General features: G+C 53.9%; 1 pseudogene; it reads left to right on the top strand.

Moving 5' to 3' along the window:
* The first annotated feature begins 846 nt into the window (after positions 1-846).
* LOC123163281 (uncharacterized) lies at positions 847-1,005 on the top strand (annotated as a pseudogene).
* The last annotated feature ends 10,097 nt before the right edge of the window (positions 1,006-11,102 follow it).

Raw genomic sequence — 11,102 nt, forward strand, 5'->3', positions numbered from 1 at the left:
GTTGTACTGTAGAGGTAGAACCCGTTTCTCAGGCTAGACTAACCACACTCCATTCGACTGTCATACACGGGTCAGGAACAACACAACTACTGTCTGTATTTTTTTTTCTGCTACTATACCTTGTTCGTGCTAAATGTGGTGGTTGGTCTACACTTTGCAGCACGATGGCCCCCCACCGTGGAACTGGATATCTGACTGGGACGAGACTTGCCTGCTCCCTTCTCATGCTCCTATCCGTGCTCCCGCGTACGTGGCATGATTTGATTGAAAGAAAATAAGACCCAGCCCCACCCCCTGAAAATCAGGGGGGAGATTATTAGATTAGAAAAAAAAGAGAAAAGGACAGCCGTAGGATGAAGTGGGAGCACGGATGGTAGCATGGGAAGGGAGCAGGCAAGCCGGATCCATCTGACTGGCACAAACATGCAACTTTTTTTTTCTTCTGCATCTCTAAATTCAGACTTTACAGACTTTTTGAAACAAATTCTACAAAAATGGAATTCGATGATGTCTAAATTCTCGGTGTCTGACTGGCACAAATATGCAACTTTGCTTTTTTCTTCTGCATGTCGTCACGTGATTTGGTTCTGAACCTTGTTTCTGAACTCAAAACATAACTCGGAGATGGAAAGCGTTTCAGGATGTGTGGAGTGGAGTAATACAAAAATGAAACCAACCCAAGAGCTAACCCTCGTTGGCATTCTTTTATAAGAGAAACTCCGCGAGCACCGTGCGTCCGAGTCAGGATTTGAATTCGGATGGGCTGGAAGCAACCCCAGCTGCTTAGCCAACGGGTCGATGCCCCGTCCTCATGTGGAGTGGAGTAATAGCAAGACATATTCGCGCATAAATTTTCATTGTCGACACGAAACTACATGAAGGATTGTGTCCACAATAATATTAAATTTATTTTTTATGCGTGTGGGCTCCCCACAGTAGCTTGCTACTGTGGTCCATATACGTCGTCTGGGCGTTGCACTGCTGCCCTGGCACGGCGCACCCCAACCAAATCTAAGTTAAAAGTTTAGTGTTTAAGGCAAAGCAAAGGGTTTGCAAAGAAGATGTGTTAATTTGTTCCTACAAACTCTGCGTATGTTGTGCAGATGGATTCATTGGCATGGCAAACCAAGCAATGATCTGCACTACTAGCTTAGTGGTAGCTACACGTTGCATGAGTCGCTGCAACACGCGTCAGGAACAACACAACTGTATGCATTTGTTCTGCTGCTACTGTACCCTTGGTCTGCAGCACGATGGTCACCACACCACCCACTGTAGACGTAGCTGCCGCGGCCAAAGCCCATCTGTCGGTCGCCAACAAAGGAAATGGAATTGGATGATGTCTAAATTCTCGGTATCTACTGGCACAAACGTGCAATTTTTTTTTCTTGTGCGTATCTTCATATGTGATTTGATACTGAACTTATTTCAAACTCGAAACATAACTCAGAGACTGGCGGCGTTTCAGGATGGGCACAGTGGAGTAACAACAAGACAAATTGGTGGCTGCGCTTTCATCATCATCGCAAAATTACTCGGAGGATTGTGTACTTGCGGATGGTGAATCAGTTGAGAGGGTTCGATCTGTAGAACGCATGCCAAGGGAGAAAGTCAAATGAGGGAAAATTCTCAAGGAAGGTACATTGCATTAGTAAAGGCAGTAAGAGAAGCGAGTGGGCACCGACCGGCGGCAGCTGTTGGAGCTGCAGCAGTGGTTGGTCTGGCCACAGACGGGCCCCGGCCACTGCAGCGCCATCACGTAGTGGTCGAACCCGGCCTAGCGTTGCATCCCCCCGTCGCCGGTAATGCCAGCAGCACGCCAGCAGCACGGCGATGGGTACAAGTCAATTTGCGATAGTTAGAAATTTATGTCCATCCTTGCAGGAGCAGCAAGTCACAGGTATCTGCCTCGTCCCGGCGTTCCCTTCTTGTTCAGACAAGCCGACGGTCGCCTTTAGTTAGTCCTATTTGCACCTTGGGTTTGGGAAAATTTTCCCTAACCTTCTCAGTAAGCAACCACTAGTCGTGCTTTTTGAAAAAATTGCAATTTTGAAAAAAAAATAGTTCGAGAAATCATGAAAAGCTCGTGAAAAATGTATATGATTTTGAAAAATGTTCAAAATAACAAAATGTCTGTCGATTCAAAAAATGTTCACATATTCAAAAATGGTCATGATTTTTTTAAATCGTAAGGGAAATCAAAAGATTTTCAAGATTTTGAAAGCATGTTTGCGTATCCAAATCATGTTCGTGAATGTGAAAAAATATTAATGAATTCAAAAAATATTCATAAATTTTAAAAATCACAATTTTTTTGAATTTCAGAAAAAACTCAAATTTCAAAAAAATCGTCGGATCAAAAAAATTACTGATTAAAAATGTTTGTGCATTTCGAAAACTGTCTGTCAAATCAAAACATAAATGATTGTAAATTTTAAGAAAATGTTCGTAGATTAAAAAATGTTTGCCAACTCAAAAAAGGTTTATGAGTTTCAAAAAAATGTTCACAATTTTGAAAAATCACGAATTTGTAAAATGAGTACCAAAAAAATGTTAGAAAATTTGTGAAATATGTTCACGGTTCAATATAATGTTCATAAATCCAAAAAATATTCACGATTCAGAAAATATTCAAAGAAAAAAGAAAAAATGAAAATAAAAAGGGAAGGAAAAAAGAGGGGAAAATGGAAAAAAGAAAAAAGAAAGAAAAAACAGAAGAAGAATCAAAGAAAAAGATGAGGATCACTATATAGCGACATACACACCAAGTAGGAGCTGTGACGTTTCTTGTACAAAGAAATATCAATACTCTCAATCATTATAGGTACATTGCTTTGGATCCATGATCCAGAATTTACTAACCCCCACAACTAAGAATTACAAAAAAAGAAACTTAGAGAGAGCATTAGTCTGTATGACGAAAAACTAACAAGACTTCATACTACAGTTAGGCTCGAGCATCGATATTGTCATTCATTCATTTGCATGAAGTTAATTTACCAATAAAGGTTTTTGAGAGCTCCTTGAGTCGCCCTTCTAAAATGATGGAAGGCCGTCAACGATGAATGTACTTGGGCCGAGGATGACCCCCTGGAAGTGTAGGCCGTTGAACCATAAAATCTTCATCATAACATCGAGGAAAAAATTCCAACTCAGAAATAATTAAACTAACAAAGTAACATGACACATAAACTCATGGGTTCCATATAATCAGATACGCAGGGACACGTACCTCTATGGCTCCATGGCGTCACCACAAAAACTGGAATAACTTTATTCATGAACACGTACCTCTATTGCATCGCAGGTGTCGAGTGTGGGCACTTTCATGTCGGTGGCGAATTCATGTCCTTGCGAGCATCAGATGCATTGTGGGACAACGGATGAGCAAATGAGTTCGCCGCCGCCCACCAGATGCACCATGTATGCCCTCTGGAGAGGTTGGACGTCGTTGATGTAGTTGGCCAACTGCTGGTTGAAGAAGGAAGTTGAGCTGCCGGAATCAATCAGTATCAGTACCTATTGGCCTTGAATCCACACGCGCAACTGGAAAGCCTTGGGCGCAACTTCCTCATAGATAGCCGAGCGAGATATCGCCTGACTGCATCAACTGTATCCTTGTCTGGTGTCGCCGGCATGTCAAAGACCATGTCATGCCAAACAACTCCAAGATCTCCACCATGACATGCAGCTCAACTGACATAGGGCAAACATGGTCACCCCTCTATCATTCGCCACACTTGAAGCATAGCCACGGGTGCACAGGTAGTGCAGCAACATAGTGAGTTTGGTTGATTCGCCCCGCGCGCCCTCGGCACTGCGTCGATTCGTCACAACTGATGGTGCGGTGAGGCGCGTCAGCGGTGGAGGCAATGGTAGATGTGTGCCCACCTTAGCTAGTGCGTCACGCGGCCCATGGTAAGTGTTGTCGGGGAAGATCACCATAGGCACCATCATCCACCTCCTTAGGAAGCAATGCCACTGCGCATGTGAAGACGTTGAATGAGTACCCCGCCCATATGTCTGCCCACAATCCCTCCACAAAACGAGTAAGAAAGTAGTGTGGTTGAATTGCATCTGAATATGGGCTCAAATGATTTATTAGAAGTTCAAACTTATCAAAATAATCATCCATAGTGGAACTTTGCCGTACAATATAGAATTGTTGGATGAACAGTTGGTATCGATAACATCCAGATCGCGTACACAGAAACAATGTGAATGATTCACAGTTGATTTGTCCAGTTTCTTTTGGATCGATTGCGGCCAAATTGACGCATCAGGTCCATGCGGGAGGGGTGCGATAACAATGTAGCGATGCCTCCATGTAGGATTGAAAGTAGGTCTAGAGGGGGGGGGGGGGGTGATTAGACTACTTGGCCAAATAGAAATCTAGCATTTCCCCAATTTTAAGTCTTGGCAGATTTTAGCAACGTAGCACAAGTCAAGCAATCAACCTACACATGCAATTCTAAGAGTGTAGCAGTGAAAAGTAAAACATTGCATATGAAGGTAAAAGGGAAGGGTTTGGAGAAGGCAAACACAATGTAGACACGAAGATTTTTGGCATGGTTCCGATAGGTGGTGCTATCGTACATCCACGTTGATGGAGACTTCAACCCACGAAGGGTAACGGTTGCGCGAGTCCACGAAGGGCTCCACCCACGAAGGGTCCACGAAGAAGCAACCTTGTCTATCCCACCATGACCATTGCCCACAAAGGACTTGCCTCACTTGGGTAGATCTTCACGAAGTAGGCAATCTCCTTGCCCTTACAAACTCCTTGGTTCAACTCCACAATCTTGATGGAGGCTCCCAAGTGACACCTAACCAATCTAGGAGACACCACTCTCCAAAAGGTAATAGATGGTGTGTTGATGATGAACTCCTTGCTCTTGTGCTTCAAATGGTAGTCTCCCGAACACTCAACTCTCTCTCACAGATTTGGCTATGGTGGAAAGATGATTTGAGTGGTAAGCAACTGGGGGAAGGCTTGTCGTGGTGGGCGCACGGTAGATGCCAAGGGATGGCTAAAGAGAGGATGAGGCTCGAGGGCACTGGTGGGCTCCATAGGCGAGGTCGGCATGAGCGAGCGCGGGACGCAAGACATACCCAGGTTTGGGGCTCTCCAGAGAGATAACACCCCTAGTCCTGCCGAGTGTGGTTGATTTGCAACAGTACAGAGTTGCTCCTAGAGCTGTTTGGAGGAAGAAGGAAGGCATGCCAGGGCTTAGGCTGCTCCTTCTCCCAACGTGTGTTTGTGTGTTCAACTGATCTGATCGCTACTTATCTCTATCTGTATGCATGAGGGCTCTTGGGGGGTTTTATAGGCCAACCCCCCAGGGGTACAATGGTAATTTTACAAGTCCGTAGGGCCGGGTTGTCAGCGTCTGGGAACCCGGAGCTGGGACCCGTTGGGTGCTAGGGCTCGTCGGGTTCTCCGGGCACGGGCCCCGCATGCCTAGGGGTACTGTCCGCCGTCTTGTCGGTCGTCAGGGAGTGGCCGGGTTGAGTCGGGTACAGTGGTGCTCCATCAGGTTGCCGCTTGCTGGCGTCAGCAGTGACGAGGGGTGCACTGTTGCCACGTCGGCCCTGGTCAGCGGGTAGGTAAGGGGCACTGTTGCCACGCCTCGGCTGACCGGTGGCATGGGCGGGGCACTATTGCCTCGGTCATCGGTAGATGGAGACTTGTCCCATCATACGGCTTGGATGGGATGGGAGCTAACCCGTGGCTGGGTTGAGGAACACGCCAAGGGCGGAGCTGGCTTGTTGGGGAAGTCTTGGTGTGCCGGGTTCGACCGCCTTGAGCTGGTCGTTGGGGCCGAGTTGAGGAGTACGGCCGAGTTGGATAGCTTGGACGGGTCGAGGGGCTTGGCCGGGTCGAGCGACCGGGCCAAGCGCAAGCCGGCTTGAGGGGCGATGCTAGCCCTGTTGTTTTTGCAAAAGGATCCAGGTTCCGTTGCCTGCCCGAGTTTCATCCCCCTGACAGTAGTCCCCGAAGCTGTGAAGGTCCACCGTCTTCAGATGGGAGGGCCTTCGCAGTTTCCCCCCTTGAGGAGGCAATTTTTTTGACCGCCAGGTCCAGCAACACCCACTGTGTGCCGATTTCTGGAAATCAGATCGTAGTATCCCAACAGTGGCGGGAAACCAGAGGGTCCGTCGAATCTTGAGGCAATCCCTTGAGCTTTGCGCGGGCGCCATGTGGTGCCTGGAAGCCGGAGGGGCCTAACAGGCCACGCACGTGACGGGATAGGGCGACGCGCTGGGCCCGCCGCCGCGCGCCCTTGACCCACGCGCATGGATTTATTGCGGTGTCCGCGAGTCGGTTGCCATTCTCCAGGAAGTTATTGCGTACGTACGTGCGCACTTATTGCGGGGAAGTGGGAAGGGCGAGCGCAAACGATCCTACTTCCCCATGTTTCGAATTGTGGCTTATAAATTGGGGCGAGGGGGGTGGCGGAAATCATTCTCACTCATGCTCCCCCGCCTCTTCATCCTCTCTCTGCTTCTCGCGACCGCCGCGCTGCGATGCCCGCCGTTTCGAGCAGAGCTTTATCGTCACTCTTGTTCCTTCTTTCTTCTTCATCTTCATCGATGGCGCTGCCATTGGGATCGTGGGTGGGCTCGACCGTCACTCTGGACGACATCGCTTATCTCCGCACCACCAGGCGCTTGCAGGGGGAGACGGAGGTTGCCGCGCGCTTGCCGCAGGGAAAGCGGGAGCCGTGGCCCGAGGGCACGGAGCGTGTGGTATTTTTCCCGCACTTCAAGCATGGATTCGGCCTTCCCATGAGCACCTTCTTTCGTGACTTTCTGGAGTTCTTCGGGCTCCAGCCCCATCATCTTGGCGCCAACACCATCGTGCAGCTTTCGGGCTTGGACACCCTCTGCGAGGGGTACCTCGGGGTCGAGCCTTCGATCGACCTCTGGGTGCGCTTCTTCTCCTTGAAGCAGCAGGGGACGAGGGCCGGGGAGATGTCCGACTACGGCGCCGCCGTCATCTCGAAGCGGTCAGGTGCTGATTGCCCTAAGATGTCGATGGAGGATTTTGCCAAGAAATGGCAGTACTCCTTCTTCTACATCCGCAATCTCGGCGCGGACCGCATCAACTTGCCGCAATTCATCAACGCGCCGCCGCGGGTGAAGCAGAACTGGGGTTATTACCCCAAGCACCCGTCGCAGGAGGTGCTCAACCTCTACCAGCGGGTGCCGGAGATGAAGGCGCGGGAGAGGCTCACCGGCACCGACCTTATCGCCGCCTTCATCATCTGCCGGGTGCTGCCGCAGCAGCGGCGCAACTGCCTCATCGGTCAGATGAACGGCCTCCAGGACCCCAATCGCATGTCGGTCATGCGCCTGGGGGCGGACTAGGTCACGCGCCGGGTCAACGACATCTCCTAGGCCTGGCTGCAGGACGACTGGGAGTTCGGGAAGCCGCCGTACAACCACGCGAACCCGGCACCCATGGTGAGTCCTTGGTCTTCGTACTTTGCTGCCGCCCATCTTCTTATTCGTCCCGACGCGACGTGGGAGGTGCTTCTGAATGCCATCCGGCATCCTTACGCCCGGGCGCTAATGCAGGTGGTGCAGGCCGAGTCGGAGGAGCCCATGGCCCACGACGGAGGGGAGGAAGCGATCACCAACACCGGCACAGAGCGTTGTTCGGGTAAGCTTTGTCTTCCGTATTTCTTGAGTTGCCGGGCGCGAGGTGGCACGGGCGACACTGATGCGGGCCATTGATGTAGTGGCACTGGGTGGAGGAAGCGGCGGCGCGGGCGATGCCGGGTCGTCGCGGGGGGCGCCGGCAGCGAGCCGACCGCACAGGAAGGATAACGTCGCGCCGCAGGCCCCGGTCGTGAAGCGCGCGGCAAACCCGACCGGGGGCGCAAAACTGCCTGCCAAGAGGAGGCGCAGCGCTCCGCAGGAGAGGCCGGCGAGGCCTGCTATTCTGGTGTTGTCAGGGTCAGTTCCTTTCTTACTTGCATCCGAGTGGCCGAGCGGCTCTGCTTGGTTCTTATGTGTTTACTTCGTTTTGAATTTCAGGTCGCCGAACTCGCTGGCGCGGGCGGCGGCGGACGCCATGTCCATCGAGGGCGTCGTGTTCCGGAGGAGCCGGTCTGGCTCCGTTGGGCGGCCGGGACGAGGACGAGGAGCCGGTGGATCCGGATCTTGGCCTGTACCCGGCCGATACCGTAGGCTTGGCCTGGCAGGACCGGAACAGGGCCGAGGCAGAGCTGGAGGCGGCGGCGGCCCAGTCCTGGGTCAACGCCGCGGCAGTGTGGGCGTGAGCCAGCGAGGAACCGGCGTGGCCGGAGATGCCGACGGGGACGGTGGTGGCGGCAACGGTCTTCGAGCCGTCGTCAGAGGGGGAGCGCAGTCGAGGAGGCCGTGTGGATGTGGACGACACCCCTCCACGGACCGATGCGGTCGAGCGGGCGAGGGTTGACGGAGGCGGCGGCGATGCCGTCTTGGAGGAGGCGCTGCGGATGGCGCTACAGGGGATGCCCCAGGCGTCAACGAGCGAGGCACAACTAATGGTGGCGCCGCAGGCCACCTCGTATGTTGAGCTGGTGGTGGCGTCGGAGGAGACGCCGGCCGCAGGGGAGCGGCCAGCGGTGAGCACGCCCTGGCACTCAGGCCAGGGGGCACCGGCCCGCCGGGTTGCTGCCGGCACGGGGCTGGACCGGCGAGGTCTTCTTCGGTCCCCATACCTAGGAGGCAGAGATGGATGTCGTCAGCCGACGCCTGCGAAGGCAGACGGACCGGATCCAGGCCTTCGCCCCGGCCGAGGTGGAGCAGACGCGGGAGCTGGAGTGCGCCGTGCTTGTAAGTTCTTTCCTTGTCTTCTGCTTTTTCTTTTCTATGGATTCTTCTTTGTGGGGCCGCGCTAGCGCACCCACTGGGTGTAGCCCCCGAGATTCGGGCCAACTACGTAGTAGTTGGGTCGAATCTTATACTGTTGTCTTTTGCTGACCGTCACTTTTTGCAGCAACTGGATTCCTACCGGGTCAGCGCCTTCAACCGGCTCCTAGGCAAGTATTAGCAGCTCAAGGAGCAGCTTGCCGCCAAGGAGGAGGAGCTCCGCGTCGCCGCAGGTATTTTTCTTGTGTGCTCCCTTTTAGTGGGGGTGCGCTAGCGCACCCACTTGGTGTAGCCCCCGAGATTCGGGCCAACTGCGTAGTAGTTGGGTCGAATCTTAAATTGGTCCTTTGTTTCTGAATCTTCTTTTTGCAGTCGAGATGCTCTCTCGGAAGACCCGGCTGTTTCGGGCTGGTCTCCACTATGACCGGCTCGTTGCCAATGCCTTCTGGCTTGAGGCCGAGGTGGTGAAGGCGAAGGCGGAGGTGACGGGAGCCCGGCAGGCGCTCGATGAAGCCAGCCGGCTGCAGGAGCAGCTGGCGGGCGACAAGAGTCGTCTTCAGGCCGAGGTGGAGCGCCTCAAGGCGAAAGCCGCCAAGGTTGTGGAGGCACAGCGGGCCCTTGTCGAGGTAGGACAGCAACACGGCAAGCTGGTCGACGACAAGGGCCAGCTCTAGGCCGAGGTGGAGCGCCTGAAGAGGCTGGTGGCCGCGGTGGAGGAGCCCCGTCAAGGGGAGGCCCGCCGCCGTGAGGCGTCTGAGAAGGCGACCGAGGCCAAGGACGCCGAGTTGAAGGCGGCCCTTGCCAAGGTGGCCGACTTGGAGAAGATGCTCCAAGAGCGTGACCGCACCATTGCCCGGGAGCGGCGCGGTACGTTGCTCGAAGCGCAGCACCTGGAAGAGTCCTTCTCCAGTAAGTGATTTTCTTGGTTTCTGCCGCGTTGGGATCCCGGCTTCTTGTCCTTGGTGATTTTTTCTGACTTGCTTTGCTTCCTGGCAGGGGCCTTCCCAGAGACGCGCCAGCTGGCGGAGGAAGCCGTCCGCTTTTAGCGTGACCCGCTGGGAGTCGTTGGGTCCGGGACCAACCCACAGGTGGCTTGGACCTTCCTGGAGATCGTGACCACCGACGAGGCTCGTCTACGAGTCTTGAGCGAGCAGATGGGGTGGCTCTCTGAGGCTGGCATGGCGATGACGGCAGCCCTGTGGCCGGGCTCCCTCGCGCCGAATAGCTTCATGCGGCTGGCGCGGTGGTTGGAGATGGGGCCGGACCGGCTCCACGATTGGCGCATTTTCACCGCTCATGCCGGTGCGGAGATGGAGCTCAGGTTTGTGGTGTCCTGGCATCCAGACCTGCAACTGGAGGCGTTCATGGGCCAGTGAGCCGGCTCGAAGGACCAGCTGTGGGCGCAGGCCGGACGAATCGCTGCCCGAGCTAGCTACATTGCCGAGTTCGCCTTCCATGACAAGTTCCATCCGGAGCGGGCGGAGGATGGCGGAGTCGTGTCTGGCGATGAGTACGGCCTGTTTCTACATGACCCGGAGGGTAGCTCTAAGGAGACGGACGTCTACCGCGATGCGTTCGCCGAGAAGGAAGACACCAGCGCCTCGGCGGACCCGGAGGCCACCGAGGGGGAGCCGTCAGCTGCGTGACCCGGCGCTGGAGATGCCTGAGGCTGCCCTGCTATATCTTAGTAAAAATTTCTGTTAGGTAGCAGGTCCACCCACCCACTGGGGGTATTCGGGTGTAACGAACTCTGGCCTTGGGCCTGTCTTTAAAATTTTGATGTGTATATGTCGTGGATGCCTGTGCTTTTGCTTTTCGTTTTTTGAGTCGTTTTCTTGCGACCTTCCCCTCTTGGACCTCCCTCTTGTGAGTCTGATGGCCGAGGCTTCAGTCCGTGACAAGGAGTTCGGGCTTTGAGAGGACTGTGCGGTACTTAGGCTTTCAAAACATTGAGTGCGAGCAAAACACCCACTGGGCCGGCTGGCGGCAATCCAGTGAAGCCGGTTGGCGAGCAGCCGGTCGTGCGGCCACTTAAAGTGGAGGGCCAGGTTGGGTGACCCTGCGGTCCTTGACTTAGTGTTTGAGGCATGCTGGTGCTTTGGCCCGTTGTGCTTACCAGCCGACAGCCGAAGCCGGTTCTGTGGCCTAGGGCGAAGTGGGGGGCCGCGGCATCCTTAACGCGTCAGGAACCACCAAGGAAGGCGGCGGGTGGCAACCAAGCTGGCCAGCCCCCGAGCCCC

Source organism: Triticum aestivum, chromosome 7B, assembly GCF_018294505.1.
Source record: "Triticum aestivum cultivar Chinese Spring chromosome 7B, IWGSC CS RefSeq v2.1, whole genome shotgun sequence".
NCBI lineage: Eukaryota > Viridiplantae > Streptophyta > Magnoliopsida > Poales > Poaceae > Triticum > Triticum aestivum.